The sequence below is a fragment of the Sus scrofa genome, chromosome 2 (assembly GCF_054392235.1).
Source record: "Sus scrofa isolate SSC_HxYL_T2T_F1_AM1 chromosome 2, Sscrofa_HxYL_maternal_Yorkshire_Landrace_v2.0, whole genome shotgun sequence".
In the NCBI taxonomy this organism is placed as follows: domain Eukaryota; kingdom Metazoa; phylum Chordata; class Mammalia; order Artiodactyla; family Suidae; genus Sus; species Sus scrofa.
Genome location: NC_139384.1, coordinates 156,363,450 through 156,386,718, shown reverse-complemented (window position 1 = coordinate 156,386,718; position 23,269 = coordinate 156,363,450). Strand labels below are relative to the sequence as shown.

The 23,269-nt window shown below is 38.3% G+C and overlaps 1 protein-coding gene across 5 annotated transcripts in view; it reads right to left on the bottom strand.

Moving 5' to 3' along the window:
• KCTD16 (potassium channel tetramerization domain containing 16) overlaps positions 1–23,269 on the bottom strand; it is a 304,030-nt gene that overhangs the window by 5,463 nt on the left and 275,298 nt on the right. Inside the window, exon 7 of one of the 5 annotated variants that reach the window (XR_014838963.1) lies at positions 409–1,112. The exons of the other annotated variants lie outside the window; for them this stretch is intronic. The gene's annotated coding sequence lies outside the window, so the exon portion shown is untranslated. Of the gene's footprint in view, positions 1–408; positions 1,113–23,269 lie in introns of those variants that run through there. 5 annotated transcript variants of the gene reach the window in all.

Sequence of the window (23,269 nt, the reverse complement as noted above, 5' to 3'; positions counted from 1 at the left end):
AGTATTACTTTCTACTTATTCTGGGAGCTGCCACTATTGAAGGGAAATTGAACAGATTCATTTTAGTGGAGTCTGTTATACTACCACATGTTCAATATTTTATGAGCACATTTGAATGTTTTACTATTTTAGAAAGATAATTCATAAGGTGGCTTCTGCAATCTATATATTAAGTTGACATCAAGGAAGAAGATGGGATGAATATGGTCCAGCTGGAGGTGCTGTGTGAAGAGTCATTATGAAATTGGAAAAAATAATCAAATGTGAGATGAGAACTGAGATGTTTCTTTTTTGAAAACAATGCCTGTCTGATTACCCCCTCCCCAAGAATTTAATGACGGCAGACAGGTTTCAAACCAGAACAGACAAGACCCTTTTGCCTTTGCAGTCCCACTGACATGTGCTCACCAGTCCTGATGTAAGAGGTCAGATCTGTTACTCCAGGCATTCTAGGATCTCACCAATGACAGCAAAGGATGATCTTCTAAATACCTTGGTACTCCAAATTGCAGCATACCTCTGCTCCCAATTTGCTGAGGTTTCAATACTGGCTGGAATAATTCTCTCCATTTGAGGGAAAATGGGTTACAAATGATTAGCCAGATACAAGGTGAAAATCGTTTCATTCTAAGAAAAGTCTGATTTATTGATATTAAAAAAGCAAAATAGCTGCTGCATCTGGGGTGGGGCGGTAGGTTGTATTAACTAGTTGCTGGTCAAAGAGCCTAACAGCCCTTCCGTACTTATAAATAAACCATTGCTGAAATGGTTGGGTTTTGTTTTTGCTGACTGGTGCACAATAGAGCTGTGATAAATGTTTGATGATTAAAGGAATAAGCCAAACACATGTGTTGAATTATATCAAGTTGATAACACAGCAGATGGATTTCAGGCCAGAGTCAGGCCACACAGTATGTCAATTGGATAAATTACTTTACCTCTTGAAAGCTCAGTTTCCTCATCTGAAAAATAAGGCTAGTAATAGTATCTTCCTCAGAAGAGTTTTAAGAAAACTAAATGAGATAGCAAGATAAAGATGTTTCTGGTTTTTGGCGTCCTACACACACATCAGTCATTGTATACGCTTGTGCTTCTAGAAGCCAGGCACTGACCTGCATCAACAAAACAAATCAGGAGTTTGTTAGATATGATGTCTATGTTTTCCTAACATGCTATACAACCAATTCTTACGCCTAGCTGCAGCCTCATGTAGGAAGAACACTGGTGCTATAATTGGACTCATCAAGAAAATGTACACTGAGCATTTCTCAGTGTCTGCCTTTGTTGGGGGAGTGGAGAGTAACCACTAGCACATGCAGTGTCTGGCACATGGTATGTGACCAACGGTCCTTTTGGAAGGAAGGTTCCTTTACAGTGCAGTGCTTAGAATTTCATAAATGGGGAGTTCCCATCGTGGCTTAGTGGTGACAAGCCTGACTAGTATCCATGAGGATGCGAGTTCAAGCCTTGGCCGTGCTCAGTGGGTTAAGGATCTGGAGTTGCTATGAGCTGTGGTGTAGGTTGAGACGAAGCTCGGATCTGGTATTGCTGTGACAGTGATGTAGGCCAGCAGCTCTGATTTGACCCCTGGCCTGGAAACTTGCATATGCCACAGATATGGCTCTAAAAGCCAAAAAAAAAAAAAAAAAAAATTCACAAATGGATGAGGCTTTAAAGGATAAAAATTTACATGAAGATACACCAAGTAAATTTAAACCCACAGCCTGGAGGCATTTGTAGTTTGGATTAAATGGGGAGGGACAGGAAACTGAATAGCCTCCAGTTCTTAAACCCCAAATCTTCCAATATTTTGCAACATGGAAAAATTGAGGACCAATCAAAAAAAAATGTATGTAATTGGACTTGGCCCCTTTCCACTTTAGCCCTTAGTCCTAACTGACAAAGAAGGAATAAAAAGAGGAAAGACTACAGAATCTTTCTCTCCTATGAAAAATTCAGATCGAGCTGAGTGAAACATGACTTAGCAAACTCACAAAGTGCTTATGCATTTTTAAAAGAGGCAGCTCTGCAATCTCCCCACACTTCAAATTCTCCACCTGCTAATGGTTGTGAGCACAATGCACGTCATTTACAACAACAGCTGGGAAAACTACTTTCCTCTGTCTTCTCCATCAATGATGTAGGAGCCTGCCAGTCTGGGAGCTAGGTGGCCAGATTTAATTTATCGAGGCTGCTGAAACACTTTCTTGTTATCCCAGTTGAAAAGTCAATAATGCCCAAATTGATGTTTTTATAATTCCGCTAACCTTGGAAAAGATACTGCATAGTGGAGACTGGCCATAGGCAGACTGTGCAAGCTTCTGAGAAAAATACATCTTACAGCTTGACAATCATCATTTCTTGCTGGTGGCTGATCTTTTCCATTCATAGACTTTTGGCCTTGAAGGGGCCCAGCTGGGGATCCTCATTAAGAAGTGGCAAGTTTGGCCACAAGCAGACAGTGAAACCATCCATGCATCAGTCAGGGCCAGTCAGGAAAACAGATGTTCCACCTGTTATCTTAACAGGGAGAACTTAATATAAGGAATTGGTTAAACAGATGTTGGAGGAGTAAAACCACAAAAGATGGCACCGAGGAGTCAATGGCAGTGAATGCAAGAGGCAGCTACCACCCTTAGGGCTGGGGAGACAAACAAATGAGATGGAATTACTAGAGCCTAGGAGCTGGCAAGAGGCTTCTGGAGGAGGTGGGTCCTAGTCATGTGAGAAGGCCACCCTGCCTGCTGGTCCTGGTATCTCTGAAGGGTCCTGGCTCTGGCGATTACAGAAAAAAAACATTAGGAGCTGGGACCAACTGCTTCTGGAAAGCTGCATTGATTCTGATTCTGGAAAGCAGGCAAGTAGGAGTCCTTCTCCACCTGTATTAAGGTCTTCCTCTAGCGCCCCCCCTATGGACAGAACCAAACAGAAAGTCAGCTGGGCCAGGGAAAAGGGTGGTTAGCTGAATATCAGCCTCAGCATCATACAGCCCAGTAGAGAGGCATGGGTTTGAAGCTGAGAGGCAGCAGCTTAATAACAGCACACTGTTGTAACAGGAATGCAGCGGAAGAAAGACAAGGCTCTTGACTTACTGGGCCATTTGCATGAGTGGAGGAATTAGGGAACGGACATCAAAGAACCTCAGTGCAGTTGTCCGGCTGCCCGGTGTTATACTTTACTAAGAGTTTTGCCTTAGCTCTTCCCCCTGCCAGCAACTAACTCTTCTGATGTTCACCTGTTTAGCCCTCTCTTGTCTTCAAGAGCTTGGCTTACACATCCCTTTCTCAGAGCGCCCTACCTATCCCTCCCCCAACCCAGCTTAAGCTGGTCCCAATCTCCAGCCTGTTTTTGTCACACTACCACGTGTTTCTAGGTTGGTTTCACATCTGTTTTTGCGTCAAGGGCTGAGTTTGTTCCCTTCTGAATTCTGATGCACACTACAGGGCACATCCAGGCCAGGATTCCAGAGCAATAGATGCTCAGGAGATATCTGCGTGAAATTGAATGGAAGGAGTTCCTGCTGTGGCACAGTGGGTTAAGAATCAGACTGCAGCTGCTTGTGTCGCTGCAGTGGTGCCAGTTCAACCCCTAGCCTGATTCAGTGGGTTAAAGGATCCGGCATTGCCATAGATGTGGCTGGGGTCAAAGCTGAAGTTCAGATTCAATCCCTGGCCTGGAAATTTCCATATGCTGCAGGAGTGACAAAAAAAAAAAAGAAAGAAAGAAAAGAAAGAAAGAAAAAAAAAAACCAAGAAAGGAAATGCATAAAGCGTACAAAAAGTAAATTTTTGGTGTAGACCATTTGTGAGAGACAGTAAACCTCCCACCAAAGAAAAAAAAAGATAGAAAAATCTGACATGCAAAGGTTATTGGAAACTATTTAGGCATATCACTAGACATTTAATATGCATATGACAAAAGCATAAAACCTGCTGATCTACAGAGATAATGGCAAAATCCATCCAGATTTGAATAACTGTATATATGTATTTTCTAATTGATCTTCACTCACAATTATTAATATCTAAAAACCCCTAAAGGCAATACACAATTCGAGTAAAAATCAACTTTCTTAACCACTCAACCATGGTTTCTAGTCACATAATGTTCCACTTTGGTGACACTCAGACACCCTCCCAGCTCAGGTTTTCACCTGTGAAGTGTCTCTCTAAAGAAAGCAATGTGATGATGTGTAAACGGCTTTAATCCTGAACATCCCCTTTCTGGCCTACGGTCTTGCTCTGACAAGTGTTCCTTAATGACACTTAGTTCATTTTCCAGGTCTTTCCTGTCCTTTGCTTGCTTTCTTCCTCTTTATTGCAGTCCCTCCTCTTAGGCGCACCATTTCTCAGCTAAGATCGTACTTAATTACTCTTCCGCCAAAAATCTTTAAACACCTATGTCCTAGGGAGTTCTGTGGCCCATCCAATCTCTTTCCTCACTCATTCCTCTTTATCCTACCTGCACCGTTTTACATTTCTCTTCACCAATTTTCATAAACTTGAATAAGTGCCCCCAAATAATAAATTCCCAACAACTTCTCTCAACCACTATCTCAGAGTTGTTTATATCTTAGAATTGAAATGTATACAGAATTATGATAGGGTTTGTTGTCCCCTTTTCCATGAAAACACACTTCTTTTCCATCAGGGAACAGTTTCTTCCCTACTGCATGGTGTCCCAAATGAGCTGTGGACCATGGTGCCATGCCTAGTGCAAAGGGAGGCCATATGGCCCATATTTGGACCTGCCATCTCTCAACCATGGTGGGTGATTCAGATATGGTCATGTGAGCCAAGCTGGATGAATCAGAGTCCCCACTGGAACTGCTGTGCTGGAACTTATGGGTATTATCTGCCTTATGATGTGAGACGTGCCAAGCTGGGAGGGTGTGAGTTCACTGGCTGTCTTCCTTACCAGTTGGAGAGGATATTGATGACTGTAGAAGCCAAGCCGGACAGGCAAAGCTGAGAAACAGTCAAGGGATAAAGCCCTACATCCAGCAGAATCACAGGCTGGCCCCATTCCTAGGCTAATAATTTTATAATCCAGTAAATTATTTTTGCTTAATCTAGTGAGAATTAATTTTGTGTTACTTATATTAAGACTCCTGAACACTGCATCAAATGCATATAAACACATTTAATGTCTGTCTAGATTGCTTTTGTCCATCCTCTAAGCACTGGTGCAATTACAGCATTGATATTGGCCAGTGCTTTAGGACACAAGTACAATTACTTTTGTAAGCTATTTTGCAGGTAACTTATTTCTGTTTTGGAATCATAGCCTCTTTGTTACACCAGGTGAAACAAATTTGACTAACACCCTCAAGAGACATACAAAAGCAATGCTGCCACCTGTTTCACGTAGTTATTCCAATAGTGAATAATAACTGTACCTCGAAAACCAGAAACGTAGCATAACAATAATAGACATCATTTATTGAGAATCCCTATGTGCCTAATATTGTGTTTAGGACTTAATCTAATCTTCAATCTAATCTTTCCTTTTTATAGAAGAGGAAACTAGCTCAAAGAAGTTCATTACCTGATCCAAAGTTACAGAGTTTACAAGTGGCAGATTAAAAATTCAAATTCCTGTCTCTTTTTGTTTCTTTTTAGTTTTTTATTCCAGTATAGTTGATTTTCCAAGTTCCTTCAATTTCTTTCTTTTTTCTTTTTTTCTTTTTTTTCTAGGGCCACACCTGCAGTGCATGGAAGTTCCCAGGCTAGGGGTCAAATCAGAACTACAGCTGCCAGCCCAAACCACAGCCACAGCCACATCAACACCAGATCCGAGCCACATCTGTGACCTACACCACAGTTCGTGGCAATGTCGGATCCTTAACCCACTGGCAAAGCCAGGGATCAAACCCGTATCCTTATGGATATTTGTTGGGTTAGTTTCCACTGAGCAATTTCTGCTGGATGGCAAAGTAACCCACTTATACACCTATGTACATTATTTTCTTATACTCTTTTATCATATTCTAATCCAAGAGGTTGGACATAGTTCCCTGTGCTGTAAAGTAGGATCCCATTGTTTATCCATTCTAAATGTAATTGTTTGCATCTACCAACCCCAAACTCCTCATCCATCCCCTCCCAACCCAGCAAACATAAGTCTGCTCTCCATGTCCATGATTTGTTTCTGTTTTGAGGACAGGACCATTTGTGTCATATTTTATATTCCACATGCAAGTGATATCATGTGGTATTTGTCTTTCTCATTCTGAGTTACTTCACTTAGTATGAGAATCTCTAGTTGCATTCATGTTTCTGCAAGTGGCATTATTTTGTCCTTTTTATGGCTGAGTAACATTCCATTGTGCATAGGTACCACTTCTCCTTAACCTATTCATCTGTCAATGGAAATGGGCAGAAGACCTAAACAGACGTTTCTTCAAAACAGACATATGGATGGCCAGCAGGCACATGAAAAAAAAAAATACTTAACATCACTAATTATTAGAGCAATGCAAGTCAAAACTACAATGAGGTACCACCTTGCACCTGTCAGAATGGCCATGATTAATAAGTCTACAAATAACAAATGCTGGAGAGGATGTGGAGAAAAGGGAACCCTCTTTCACTGTGGTGGGGACGTAAACTGGTACAACCACTATGGAACACAGTATGGAGGTTCCTTAGAAAACGCAACCGAGTACTACCGTCTGATCCAGCAACCCCACTCTTGGGCATATGTCTGGATAAAACGTTCATTCAAAATGAAACATGCACCCCTACGTTCACTGCAGCACAATTCACAATAGCCAAGACATGGAAAACACCTAAATGTCTATGTTTGTTTGTTTGTTTTGTATCAGAGCCCAGCTCCAGGTCTGGAGCCCACCTGGGACCTTGCTAGGGCACAGCCAAGAAGGTGTGGAGCCAGGTAGACAAAATCAGACCCAACTAGAGAGGGTTTCATATCTGAACAGACCAGCATCTAGGGAAGAAAAGCTCTCAGGAAGAGTCCATTATTGAGTACAGCGAAGATAAACACAGAACAGCAGTTTGGAGAGAGCAGATGACTCTACTATGACCACAGGCCTAAGGGAGAGAGAGACAGAGGGACACTAAGTGATGACAATGTTGAGTGACCTACCCTATTCCAGACACAGAGCTGGGCACTTCACCTGCATCATCTCCGTGAATCTTCACCACCGGTGAGGAGAGGTAAGGAATTACAACGCCAGACTGCAGCCTCCCTTGGAGGGCGGGGAGGATGGGGAGGCCAGTGGGGACCAAACTTCTTCAGGTGACAAGGAGGCTGACATGCCATCGTAGAGATTTACTCTGAATCAGCTTCTAAAAGGCCTGCTTTTAAACTGCATGTACCCTTGATGGAAGAATAAGTCTGACATTTCCGTGTAAGTTAGTGCTTGGACCTGACAGAGGAAGCCTGGGAATTCCCACTAGTGAGAATGCCTAGAAAATGACATTCCTGAATTATGAGCTCTTACCACATGTGCTGTGTGGTGTTAAAGGGCTTTACGAACACTTTTATTTTCTGCTAGCAATGTCACACCAAGGCAGAGTTTCTTGGCCTCGATACTGTGGATGTGTGCGTTGAGTAACCCTTTGTGGCAAGGGCTGCCCCCTGCATTGCAGGATGTATAAGACCAGCCCTGCCCTCTACCCACAGCTTGTCAACAGCACCTCTGCTCTTCAGCCAAGGCAACTAAAATCATCTCTACTGGAGAACCACAACTCTAAGGTAAATATTATTCCTATTTTATTGATGAGGAAACTGAATTTCATAATTTTTGACTAATTTGCCCATGAGTCACAAAGCTAATAAAAGCTGAAACTAGGATTTGATATTTGGTAGATCTGACCCCGGGATTGATGCCTGTTCCATAAGTATATCGTGATGCTTCAGTGAAATGAGATCTTTTTGAAGGGAGTTTATCAGCAGAGACCCAACCATGGCACTCGCTCAAAGTTCCAAAAGAAGGCCAGTGAAAGGAAATAGAGGAGACTGAGTTGCCCTTTCACTTTTCATAAAGTAAAAAGAGCATCTTATTCTCAGCAGGCTATGTTCAGATGATAACAGAAAAGAAAGATTTACAGAATTGAGCAGCTCTGCCTAAATATTTAACCCCTGCCCTCTGGCCCCTAAATAATTACTCTTCTTCTAATTAGGATTTCAGAATGGAAGAAAGGTGGCTTTTACCAAGGATCTTTCCATAGAGCCACAACCAACATACCGATCATACAGTCATAGTGGGTGATTGAAATCAAGCATTTATCACATGCCAGGTGCTATTCTGCTCTTACCCTGTAGCATCTCATTTAAGACTTACAGCATCCCTACAAAGTAGGCTCTGCTGTCATTCGCATTTTACAGAAGGGTGAACTGAGGCACTGAGAGTGTAAGCAACTAAAATAAAGTCTTAAAGAGATGAACTGTGATGCAGACTTGGTGGTCTGATCCCAGAATTTCCATAATAAAGCAGGTGTAAAGCCTAGTGGTTCAGAACCTGGGTTTTAGAGTTAAAGACACAAGAACAGGCTACAACTCTGCTGGTGACTTACAGTTTCTTCATCACGTTGGAAAAAACACTAGTGATCTTATAGGAGGGTGAGAATTAAGTGATATTTGTCCCTAGCATAATCATAGTATCTAAAATATATTCAGTACCAAAGACCCAGAACTGCCAAAGCAAACCTGAGGAACAAAGACCAAGCAGGAGGCACAACTCTCCCAGACTTCAGGAAATATTATAAAACTATAGTAATTAAGACAGTGTGACACTGGTACCAAGATAGACATAGAGAACAATGAAGCAGAATAGAGAACCCAGAAATAAACTCAGACACCTATGGTCAATTAATCTTCAACAAAGGAGGCAAGAATATAAAGTGGGAAAAAGTCTTTTCAGCAAGTGGTGCTGGGAAACCTGGACAGTCACATGTAAATCAATGAAACTGGAACACACCCCTCACACCACACACAAAAATAAACTCAAAATAGCTTAAAGACTTAAATATAAGACAAGACACAACAAAACTCCTGGAAGAGAACATAGGCAAAACATTCTCTGACATCAACCTTACAAATGTTTTCTCAGGTCAATCTCCCAAGGCAACAGAAATAAAAGGAAAAAATAAACCAATGGGACCTAATCAAACTGACAAGCTTTTGCACAGGAAAGGAAACCATAAAAAAAAAAAAAAAAAGACAACCTATGGAATGGGAGCAAATAGTTTCAAACAATGTAACTAACAAGGGCTTAATCTCTGAAACATACAAACGATTTATACAACTCAACAGCAAAAAAACCAACAACCCAATTGAAAAATGGCAAGACCTGAGCAGACATTTCTCCAAAGAAGATATACAGATAGCCAACAAACACATGAAAAATGCTCATCATCATTGATTAATTAGAGAAATGAAAATAAAACTACTATGAGGTACCACCTCACACCAGTCAGAATGGCCATCATTAACAAGTCGACAAATAACAAATGCTAGAGAGGGTGTGGAGAAAAGGGAAGCCTCCTACACTGTTGGTGGGAATACAAATTGGTGCAGCCACTATGGAAAACAGTATGGAGGTACCTTAGAAAACTCTACGTAGAACTACCATATGACCCAGCTATCCCACTCTTGGGCATATATCCAGACAAACCTTTCCTTGAAAAGGACACATGCACCCATATGCTCATTGTAGCACTATTCACCATAGCCAAGACATGGAAACAACCTAAATGTCCACCGACAGACGAATGGCTTAAGAAGATGCGGTATATAGACACAACGTAATACTGCTCAGCCATAAAAAGAACAAAATAATGCCATTTGCAGCAATATGGATAGAACTAGAGATTTTCCTACCATACGATATCACCTACATCTGGAATTTAATATACGGCACAAATGAACCTTTCCACAGAAAAACTCATGGACTTGGAGAACAGACTTGTGGTTGCTAAGGAGGAGGGGGAAGGAGTGGGATGGACTGGGAATCAGGGGTTAATAGATGCAAACTATTTGGAGTGGATAAGCAATGAGATCCTGCCTTATAGCACAGGAAAATACATTTAGTCACTCGTGATGGAACATGATGGAGGATAATGTAAGGAAAAGAATATATATATATATATATATATATATATATATATATATATGTATGTATGTATGTATGACTAGGTGACTAGGTCACTTTGCTGTACAGTAGAAATTGACAGAATACTGCAAAACAACTATAATGGAAAAAATAAAAATCATAAAATTTTTTAATAAAATAAAATGTATTCAGTACCCACTGAATAGTGTTTTTTAAAGATACTGAATTACATTGATATCTAAATTGCTGATGCTCATATCAATTACAGTTGTAAAATATTTAAAAGGCAACTTCAATGAAGATACCTTTATAGGTAATTACCTGCTTTTCTGCTTTTCTTTCAATAGATTGTCTACCCAAAGCCAATCTTCATATTACTTAATCAATACCTCTACTTTCTAGTCTCATGGGCTAGCTGCCAAAGAGTTGACACCATATGCATAACTGATAATATTTAGGAGAACATTGCTGATAAATAAATCTATTAACAGAAAAGTTTCCTTCTCTCATCTCTGGAGCAAAGACTGTCATCCATGACCTGCAGTGACTCAAAAGGCATGAAAAATTCCCAAAAGAGGGGGTAAATTGTGGATTATGATGATGATTTATTGCTACACTTTTATATATGATTTGTCTTTTTGGTTAAACCAAATTAATTACACACCAATGGATAACTTCATGGTTAATTCATTTAAAATAGATTATCAAGTAGTTGTATAGATACAGTCAATAAACAATGAAGACCATGGAGTATGACCAGCATAATTAGCACTAGTGATTTCCAGACCAAAGTGGATAGAAAATAAATATTAAAATCCCTGTGATAACCATTAAGTTGTTAGATTGAGAGATACTTGAATTCTACATTGCCTTGTCTCTTGTTATTAAACACATTATTCACTTTGCATTAATAATTAGACTATTAGTAATATACTCTTAATTGTTACCCTTCGGAAAATGGATGGAAAAGAGATTTTTTAAAGAGAGAACCAAAAGAGTGGTGTGAGATAATGGGCTAACTTCATTCTTCTGCAAGTGGTTATAAAGTTTTCCCAACACCATTTATTGAAGAGACTATCCTTTCCCCACTGAGTGCTTTTGACTCCCTTGTCAAATGTTAGTTGACCATATATGTGAGGGTTCATTTTGGGGTCTGTGTCTATTTTTTATGCCTGTGCCATATGGTTTTAGTTACTACCACTTTTTAATATAATTTGAGACCAGAGAGTGTGATGCCTCCAACTTTGTTCTTTTTTCTCATGATTGCTTCAATTATTCAGGGTCTTTTTTGGTTGCATATAAATTTTAGGATTTTTTTTCTATTTCTGTGGAAAATACCATTGGGATTTTGATGGAGGTTGCATTAAATCAAAAGGGATTAAAATAGTAAACATAAGATCTGAAACCATAAATCTGCTAGAAGAAAACAGAGGGAAAAGCTCTTTGACAACTGGCCTCAGCAATGACTTTTTACATGTGATGCCAAAAGCACCAACAACAAAAGCAAAAAATTCAATTTAAGTGGAACCACACCAAACTAAAAATCCTTTGTATGGCAAAACAGACAACCAACGAAATGAAAAAGCAATCTACAGAATGGGAGAAAATGTTTGCAAATTGTGTATCTGATAAGGAATTAATATTTATAATATATAAAGAATTCATATATCTCAAGATGCAGAGATAAACAAAAATAACAAAAACAACAAAACGATCTGCTTTAAAAATGGGCAGAGGAACTGAATAGACATGTTTTTTTCACAAAGTAAACATACAAATGGCCAACAGATATATGAAAAGGTGCCAAGGAAAGGGGGAGACTGGGGGCGGGGGGAGTGGGATGGAGGTAATTAGTTAAATTTGGGAATTCTTATGGGCCTGAAGAATTTCCAAATTGATAAACCCTGCTTTTATCCCCTAACCCTATTTCAAATTTCCTTTTTCCATGCGTCTCCTCTAATTTTATACAATAATTCTATGTGACATATATGTATCCATGCAGCTATATAGAGCGGTACAGTATAAAAGAAAAAAAAAACTGACCTTAGCAAAATTACTAAAGAATATATTCAAATTTTACAAAATACTTTATTTTACTCTTTGTGTTAACCTTGTCTTTCCTTAAATTGTAAGTTCCTGGAAAGTAAGAGCCCATTTAGAAAGAGTTCCTGGCTAAAGATTATGCTCATTCCGTTTTGACAGAGATTTGAGAAGAGCCATGTATTAGCAACCTAGTATTTGTAAAATGCCTGTAACACTATTTTATGTATTAGACCTCATGTGGTCCTCACATTTATTCACTCAACATTATTAATATTTGAACGCATTTTTAGGCCATGGGTACACAGCTGGCCACAGGTATTTTAAATTCTAGTAAGGAAAATAAACACTAAAAAAAGTAAAAGCTAAAATTTCAGGTACTGATGAGGGCTGTGAAGAAAATGAAAGGGGATAATATGATAGAGTGAATTAGGGTGAGAGAGTTGTCATCAACAGATAGATAGCAATGCCAGAGAAGCTCCTACTGGAGTGGGAACCTAATGTGTAAAAGAAGCCAGTCTGTGAAGATCATGCAGAAATCATTATAAATAAAAAGAACATCATATGCAAAGGTCCTGAGGTAGGGATAAGATAGAATACGCAAGGAACAGAAAGACCTGCATGGCTTGAATATGGTTAGAGAAGAACAGTGGTAGAAAATGAGGGGAGAGAGACAGGGGCCGCTTCAAAGGCTACAATCAGGAATTGAGAAGGACAAAAAGAAGGATGGCTTTTACAGAGAAATTATATGATTTAATTCATGTTTGTTACAAGCTTACTCATGCTGCTCTCTAGAGGATGGATTACAGGTAAGTAAGAATGGAGGTAGGGAAGTCAGTTAGGAGGCTGTTAGAGACCAGGCAGGACTCATGAGGGTGACTTCTAAGCGTGGGGATGAGAACAGGCGCTCAGTAAGATGGATGTCCTCATTCTCATTTTATAGATGAGGAAAGTGAGGCTTGGGAAAGCAAAGGATTTGTCTAGGCTGGGTATTCAAGTGGAGAAGCTTTTTGTTTACAAGCCCAGTTCTTCCCCCAGGATGCCATGGCTGTGTGGATGGCTAAGATATGCCAATACAGAGACTATTCAAATATTCAATGATCAACCAGTGCTTGACAGAAGATGCCTCCAGCTTTATCCTGCATACCAGAACACTCACCTGGTTAGTCCTTCTGCTGATCTGCACCTGCTGCGGTTGTTTGATTGACTTCAGAAACTAGAAGCCTGGAGTTTAATTCCACAATCAGCAATCATTACATTGTTTGTAAACAATGACAGACTATGATAAATATGCATTCTGGTTAATTACTGCCTTCCCATGTGCCTTCCTCACTTTCTCATTTCCATCATCCTGTCACATCTTAATACCTGATTGTACATCCTCTACAACAGGGAGAGAGAAAATAGCTACAAACACATTGAAATGCAAGAAGACAGCCCTGTATCCTGTTGGGTTCTTGGGAACAGAAACCAAACCTGCAGTTGAAACATTACTGAAAATTAACAGGTTTTCAGTATACATTTAGCTTCATATAATTTCTTTGGCTTGTACATCAGGTTTTTATTCAAGGGACGGTTTCTAATAGGTTTCCATCACAGCCTGCTCATGAAGCTTAATTAGTAAACAATAAACCAAGTTCTATTGGGATCTAAGACATTTGGCTCCCCCCCTCTTTTTTTTTAACAGCAGGATCAAGGAGTAGGTAGTAAACATTCTAGGATGGGGTTCCTTTAGTTACAGAACAGCAGCCTGTGCAGCAGAATTCCTGGAACAGAGAAAGAAGTCTCCATATGGTTTATTAAATACCAGCAATGCACATATGCTACAGTACAGGTGTGGTGTAAATCAAGGAGCAGTCCTTGAGAAAGGCAGTTCCACATCGTGGTGATGAGCTTGGGCTGTGATGTCAACAAATCTGTGCCATTGCCCTTCTACTTATCACTTGTGTGACTTGCGCAATTTGCTGAACCTCACTTTTCTTACCTGTAAAATGGGGGCAATATCAATGCCTGCCCCATGTGGTTGCTTGAGAGGTAAGTGCAAAGTACTCTGCTGTGTGCTTGGCTCTGAAATACATACATTTGTCATTGTTGTCACTTGTTCTTCTTCTTCTTACTAATAATCTATTGGTAATACATATTGTTACTAATAATGCCTTAGCAATATATAGTATTACTAATTATAAGTAATTAGTAATTGCTAAAATATTACCAGTAATTGTCATGGACTATTCTTTATTCTGTATCTTTCCTATGAAGAGAATGAATTACATGTACAATATGAACTACATGTGCCACAATGGGGATGCCCTTGACCTAATCTGCCACATGGAAGCTCATCTGATGAACCCCATGAGTGAGAAGACGTCTGGCCTGGATTTCAGGACAAAGAGAAAACCTTGAGCTAAGATGCCTCACTTACATGGGTATGAGATCCGAGTCCCAGCTCTGATATGGTACCAAAAAGTTACAAGGTCTTGGCCAAATTCCCCAAATGCCTATAATTTTCTCATCCCTAATTTTGACGGTATTATTACCCTACTTACACCTTGCTAAATTCTATCAAGTGGGAATATTCACAAAGACATTTTGCAAAATAATATCACAGCACATACACTGGAGATAGAGTTTGTGTCTTTGATATTGTTATCATTCTTATTGTTAGTCTTCAGTTTCTTCTCATTGGCACTTAGTTCTTTTCCTTTGCATGACAGAAGGGATTCTTGATCTGGTATTTCATTCTCTCCTTAATCTGGTTTCCTTCTATACTGCTTTGTTGGTTGGTTGGTTGGTTGGTTTTTTTATGCCTGCACCCACAGCGTATGGAAGTTCCTGGTCCAGGGACTGAATTGAGCTGCAGCTGAGACCCATGCCACAAATGTGGCGACGCCAGATCCTTAACCCACTGTGTCTGGGCTGCGGGTCAAACCTGCACCCCTGAAGGAAACTGAGCCACTGCAGCTGGATTGTTAATACAGCGCCACGGAGGGGATTCCTCCTTCCACATTCTTTATTCATTCCTTTGTGTTTATACATGAGGTTTCCTGCCTCATTGACTTTATGCAGATTATCCCTTCTGCCTAAATACGTTTCCTGTCCCCTCTTCCCTTTGTCTGAGTACCTCGTCAATGAAGAGTCAGCTCAGTGTTATCCTCCCCAGAAAGTCTAATGATTCCCACCAAGCCTAACCTCCTGCCCCTAGAGGCTGAGCTCCTGGCCCCTGGCCAGCCCTCCCATTTCACCTGGGGCACATCCCTCCTGCAGGTGCAGTGCTGCAATGGACTCTCTGAGTGGCTCTGTATCAGACTCTGGTCCCTTATCAGCAAGGCCCATGCTTATTCACTTTCTAGCCCCATAGAGGAAGGACCACTCCGCCCTGGTCATATGAGTGAACAAATGGATAAAACATCTTTTAATTAATTAGGCTATTTGACCACCAATTCATTAAGTACTCATGATATTTAAATATATATAGCCCAGTCTTTCAATTACAAGTTTGTACTTCTGAGCATAGCTTCACTTGTTTTGTAAACCACCTCACTTGAAGTTTAAACTTCACTTTCCATCTATGTGCATATTTAGAAAATTTTGTATTTCCCCTCCTCTCAGATCTTCAAATATCACTTTTGAAAAAAAGCAGCCTATACATCATAGGACGTAAAAGAACACTGAGGGAAAGACAACTTTGAAATGTCTATCTTTTCAAATATTCATCTGTACAATCATTACAAGAGGTTATTTGTTTGTTTATTTTTACATTCCCCAGGGAAAAAAAGAAGAAATGTGGTATGGAATTTCTCTTTCTCTTCTTCTCTTTCTTTCTCCCTTCCCCTCCCCCATTGTATTACATTAATTAGATACATCTTCTGAGTGATTCCCTTCCTTCCTCTCTTCCTTCATTCCTTTGGAACAAAGATTATAATGTATCACTGGATAAAATGCCACCCTTAAGTCTGTACTGTATTTAGGACTCATTATTTTCTTTGACTTGCCAGTCCTGTACCTTGAGATGGGTTAATTTTACATAGCATATTCGAGCTCAGATTATCTGAGAATTTACCACATGTTCAATCTCAGGATTATGTTATAGCCAATGCACCCCAATACCAAACTACCTTTTAGAGGGCAAAAGGACTAATGTTTCCAACTGTAAAAGAGGGAGTTCCCATCATGGCTCAGAGGAAACAAATCTGACTAGTATCCATGAGGACGCAGGTTTGACCCCTGGCCTCGCTCAGTGGGTTGCCATGAGCTATGGTATAGGTCTCAGATGTGGCTCAGATCCCACGTTGCTGTGGCTGGGGCATAGGCCAGTGTTTACAGCTCCAATGTGACCCCTAGCCTGGGAATTTCCATATGCCTCGGGTGAGGCCCTAAAAAGATTTTTAAAAAGATGTAAAAGAGGTGCATCTTTCTACTCACTCTGGCCAAAGGGAAATACTGAGCTTGAGCTAAAGACAGAGATGGGAGATGAGAGATGTGTCGGTGTCCATTTGCAGTACCAAAGAGAATAGACCAAGAGGCATTAATATGCTGCCCCAAATACCACCTTCGCTCCTAAGTATCATACCCTTCTTTCCTCCCTCCCTCTGGAAGATTCACATTGTTAAGGGAGATATCTGAGGTCCTTCTCACAGTTAATGAGTAAGGGTGCTCTAGAGAAATTTCTCAGAATATCTGTTTCTGAGCCAGGGTGTTGAAGTGATAAAATCCTAGTTCCAAATTGCCCCAAGAAAGGCACTGCATTGATGTTCTAACTACAAAGCCCCTCAACCTCACTTTGAAAGTTTGCCTGAATCTAAATACATCCAACTGAAAGACTTAATTATGAAATCCAGAGCTGGCCATGAGGATAATAAAGTGCTTGGGTTTCTGTTTCAATAGACGTGTTAATATTTTAGCAGCTCCTAACTGTCTGTATTCCATTCCACAATTCATGATTAAAGTTTGATTTTAATAGAGCTGCTAAAAAAAAAAGGGGAGATTTGTGTTTCAGTTCCCTTGTTATTGCATCGGTTTGTCCTTTCTAACATGTAATTAATAACTCCCTCTCAGCCATTATCTCTTGGTGGGCAGAACCAGCACAGTCAAAGCTGAGATTTACAGGGCAACCAATATACACAACACAAAAACAGACACAGAATCACCCACTGGCCTTTCCCGGGTCCTCATGTGTCATTTTTCCCAAAAATGAGAGTAAAAACAATTTTAATAAATTGACTAATCTGTTCCAAAAAATCCTCTCTCCTTTAATTGAGAATCATAACTTGAGACCTATATAGAACTGAGGAGTGAAAGGAAGAGGGTTAAGCTGCTATGGGAGGCTGTTTAGCTTCTGCTATTTGAAAATACGAAAAATATGAAAAATAATAGATTCTACAAACCCATCAATAATCTTGAAAAGGACAACCTCTCCTATCTTAGAAAAATTTCCAACTACACTTCTTTAAATGTATATGTACACAGATATTCACTGTTAGATATAGTGAAAAAACAAACATAAAACCATCTCTGACAATTCCATCACAAAGCGGTAACTATTTTTACTGTATTGGTGTGAATTCTTTAAGACTTTATGCCATCATCTTTCCACAACTGTCAAGATGACTTTATGACATTATTTTTAACTGCTTCATAGTTGTTCACTGGTTGTACCAAAAGTTTATCTTATTTCAAGCCAAGAAGAGTTGTTTGGTATCTACTGGGACCTAATGTGATGCAATGAAAGCCATTAGGAAGAAGTGGTTTCTCATTTTGCCTAAGGGTAGAAGCATTAAGAAAAGGAGATTTGATTAAGAGAATATGGAGACAAATCAGAATCTTTAATCCAGGGATTAGCCTTTGGAATCATGATTTAATCTAAAACAGGAAGGCTCCTTAGAGCCGTCACTTAAAAAATATGCTAGCTCTTGCTGCTGATGCTGTTTTAATGCAACTGCTGATAAGAATCCATTCTTCAGAATACCAGAGCCAGACCAAGTGTATTTTAAAGTGGCAGGTCTAATTTCCAACTTCAGCCCCAGTATTATGAATATATAAATCATCACCCAGGGGAGTAAACACCCTAAAGAGTTCCTGGACAGCAACCCTTCCTTCTCAATAACCTTCCCAGAGACCAAAGCTTAGTCTTCGAGAAATAACCAGAGAGAACTAAAGGATAACCTCCAAGAAAGAAATGGTTAGTAATCTCATCCAGTAGGGTCCAACACTGGGCACAGTGTGAAGAAAGTAAACTTAAATTTACAAGGAATTTGTCATTATGCTGCCCTGTGTTAAAGCCAGATACATTCAATAATTTTTCAGTCTGCTACTGTCAAACTCTCTGGTGATTATTAGGGGAATAGTCATTTTAGGGGGAAGGGTAATTCGAGGCAAAGAGAACAGTACGTGTAAAGAGACAGGGTAATGAATTATAATAGTAAGTAGTTTGGTAAGACTGTTACATGGATTACATGTGGACTTGTCAGACAACATAAAGATGGTGAAACAGAGAAACAGACAGGTGCTATTCCAGATTGAAAAGGGCCTTCTAGACAATGGTTCTCAAATATTGAAATCACCTGGGGGAGTTTTAAAAGTATGAATGTCTGGTCCTATCCTCAGAGTTCCTAACTTAATTGGTCTTGGGTACAATCTGGGAACCAGGATGTTAAAAACACCCTAGGTAATTCCAATATAGAGCAAAGTTTGAGAACCACTTCTCGAGTCCAAAAGAAGCATAGGCTTCATCTAAGAATAATAAAAATATATAAATCACTATTTTTAAAGCATAGAAGTGTCATATTTATATTTATGTTTCCAAAAGCTTGTTCCTCAGGATCTGGGGGAAATGAAAGAAGTGTCAGCTTAGTCTAAACACTTTGAATATCCACATGAAAAGAAGAAATAGCAAAAGTAACATATACAGTCGATTAATTTACAACAAAGACACCAAGAATATACAGTGTGGAAAAAAGTCTCTTCAATAAATTGTATTGGACAAACTGGACAGGCATATATAAAAGAATGTTACTGGACCCCTATCTTATACTATACACAAAAATTAACTCAAAATATATTAAATACTTGAATTTAAAACCAGAAACAGCAAGACTCCTAGAATAAAATATAAGGAGTAAACTTCTTCACATGAGTTTTGGCAATGTTTCTTTTGGATCTGACACTAAATGCAAAGGAAACAAAAGCAAAAATGAATAAATGGGACTACACCAAACTAAAAAGCTTCTGCATAGCAAAAGAAACCATCAACAAAATATGAAACATCAATCTATATAAACAGAAAATATTTATATCATATATATGATAAAGGGTTACTATCTAAAATATATAAAGAACTCACCCCCAGTATAATAGCATACACACACACAAACGCACACACCCTGATTTGAAAATGGACAGAGGACCTGAAAAGATATTTTTGCAAAGAAGACATATGGATGGCCAGTGGTACTGTAAAAGGGAAATACAAACCAAAACCACAATGAGGTATTACTTCACACCTGTTAGAAGAGCAATCGATAAGTAAAAGGTAAGAGATGAAGTGTTGGTGAAGCTCTGGATAAAAGGGAACCCTTGTTCACTATTGATGGGGATGTACATTGGAACAGTTATGAGAAAAGAGTATGGGGTTTCCCCAAAACATTAAAAATAGAAGTAACATATTCTCTAACAACTTCACTTTTGGGTATCTATTCCAAGGAAATAAAACCAGGGTCTCAAAAAGAGATCGACACTCCCATATTCATTGCAGCATTATTCATAATAGTTAAGGTAGGAAAACAACCTAAGTTTCTACAAATAGAGAAACAGATTTAAAAATTACATATGACATATGTGAATACATAACATGGAATATTGCTCAGCTCTGAGAAAGAAGCAAATTTTGCTATTTGCCACAACATGGATGGATCTTGAGGACATTATGCTAAATGAAATAAGTCATAAAGAGAAAAACAAATAGTGCATGGTATCACTTAAATCTGGAAGCTAAAAAAAAAAAAAAGTCCAACTCATAGAAACAGAGAATAGGAAAGTGGTGGCCAGAGGAGGCTAGGAGTGAGGTAAGCAGGGAGAGGTTGGTAAAAATGTACAAACTTTCAGCTATAAGGTGAATAAGGTCTGAGATCTGAAATAAAATGGTGATTATGGTTGATAGCACTGCATAGTATAACTGAAATTTGTTAAGAGATCAGAACTTAAATATTCTCTAAATAAATAGTATGAAAAAAATAATGTATATATATGTATGACAAGTTCACTTTGCATTATAGCAGAAACTGAAGAATCAATGTAAATCAACTAACTTTAACTTAAAATTTTAAAAATAAACATCATTATACCTGAATAAAATTAACAATAATTCTTTAATATTATCAAAAATAAAATAAAATAAATCAAACCTTCTAGGAGAAAATTAATTTCAGGTTTGAGGTAGAAAATATCCAAGCTGAGCCTGGAATACCTCATAATAATACCTGAGAGCAAGGAAGTCATCAATGACTACTAAATTCATTCCTAAAAGACTCAGAAGCCAAACTGAATTAGCTTTCACAGGCCAAAGATAGAACAACGTGAGCTTCATAATGATAATAAATGCAATAGATTTAAACCAATCAAATACGTTTAAATCCATGGGCTGATGATGATAATTAAAACAAAACAAAACAAAAAAAAAAACAGCAATTCATCGCATATGGAGGATGATGGGTAACTAAGTCATTATCTTGACACCAAAATATGTGTAATGGGTTTACTAGAAGGAAAGAAGAAAGAGACAGAAAAAAATACTTGAAGAAATAATAGATAAAATCTTTCTAGATTTGATTAAAAACATTAATTTACACAACTAAGAACTTCGATAAATTCCAAATAGGATAATTCACATCAACACATATCATAGTAATGGTATTGAAAGACAAAGACAGAATGTTAAAAGCAGCATGAGAAAAATGACTCACCATGTACAAAAAGTCCAATAAAGTTAACAATTGACTTTTCATCAGAAACAGTGGAGGTCAGAATGCAGTGGGATGATGTAGCCAAAGTGTTGAAAATAAAAATTGTCAACCAAGAATACTATATCCAGCAAAACTATCTTTTTAAAAATGAAGGCATAAAGGCATAAAAAAATGAAGGAATAAAGACATTCCCAGGCAAACAAAACTTAAGAGAATGTCTTGCTAACAGATCTTCCACTGGAAAACTAAAGAAAGTTCTTCAAGCCAAAAAGCAAGTGATACCAGGAGTTCCCACTGTGACGAAGTGGTAACAAACCTGACTAGTATCCATGGGGATATGTGTTCAATCCCTGGCTCCACTCAGTGAGTTAAGGATCTGATGTTGCTGTGAGCTGTGGTGTAGGTCAAACATGAGGCTTGAATCTTTAAGGATCTGATGTTGCTGTGAGCTGTGGTGTAGGTCAAACATGAGGCTTGAATCTGGTGTTGTTGTGGCTGTGGTATAGGCTAGTGGCTACAGCTATGATTCAACCCCTAGTCTGGGAACTTCCATAAGCTGTGGGTGTGGCTCTAAGAAGACAAAAAAAAAAAAAAAAAAAAAAAAAAAAAAAGGAGAGAGAGAAAGTGATACCAGATGTTAACTGGAATCCACATGATAAAGCAAAGAGTGCCATTAAAGATAATTACATAGGTAATTACAAAAAATAGTATAATTACATATTTCATTTCCTTTGTTCTCTTGACTGATTTGCAAAGCAATTACATAAAACAATATGATTTAATTATAACCTGGGGCCTATACCATACAAAAATGTAATATATTTGACATTAACACACAATAGAGACTGGTAAGAACAAAGCTGTACTGGAGTACGAAAATGAAACTAGATGGTAACTCAAGTCCAAAGAAAGTAATGAAGAGAGGTAGAAAGGGCAAATAGGAAAAGTTAACACAAACTCACTAAATAAATACTTTCTTTTCTTCTCTTAGCTTCATTATAAGATATTATACAAAGTGAAAACTCTAACAATGTACTGTTGGTTTGCAACATATATAAACATAAAATGTATAATAGTAAATGCACAAAAATGGTGGAAAGACAGGAGGGAAAGAAGCCAAACAGCAGTAACACTTTCATATTTCCCTGAAGCTGTGAATAAATCTGAAATTGATTCTGATAAGTTAAAATGTTTACTATAAGGCTTACAGCAACTATTATGAAAAGAAATTTAAAAATTCAAAAAGGAATTAGAATGGTATACTAAAAATTACACTTACTACAAAAGAAGGTAATAAAGGAGAAAAATATTTTTTAAATGTATGAGACATATAGAAAACAGATATCAAAATGGCAAATATAAATCCAACCATATCAATAACATTATATGTGAATGGTTTAAACAATGCAATCACAGGGCAAGAATTATGAAATGGGATATAACACAAGATACAACTATATGGATCTTAGGTAGGAGACATATTTAGATGCAAAGATACAAATAGTAAAATTATAGAAAAAGATATACCAAGTAAACAACAACCATAACAGAGCTGGGGTGGTTAGAACAATATGAGAAAATAGATTTTTTAATATTATGTGAATATTATTGTCACATATATATAATGAGATTATTATTTAATCATGTATAATACATAATATGAGAATTCTAAAATAATAGTATAAAAACAGACCTTAAAACAAAAATTACTAGAAATGAAGAGAGACATTTCATAATGACAAAATGATAAGTCCATAACAGGAATTCCCATTGTGGCTCAGTAGGTTTAGAACCCAACTAACACCCATGAGGATGTGGGTTTAATCTCTGTCCTCCCTCAGTGAGTTAAGAATCAGTCTTGCCACAAGCTGTGGTATCATAGACGGTAGACGTGGCTCAGATCTGGTGTTGTTGTGGCTGTGGTATAGGCTGTCAGCTGCAGCTCTGATTCGATCCCTATCCCAGGAACTTCTATACGGTGCAGGTGGAGTCCTTAAAAACAAACAAAATAAATAAAAAAAGAAAACAAAAAAAATCAATTTGTGAAAACTAAAAAAAAATTCTTAACCAATTGGACAAAAAAAAAATTACAAGGGAAATTTAAAAATACTTTTAGATGAGTGAAAATGAAAATACAACATAACAAAACTTATGGGATTTAGTTAAATCAGTGGTCGGAGAAAGAAATTTATAT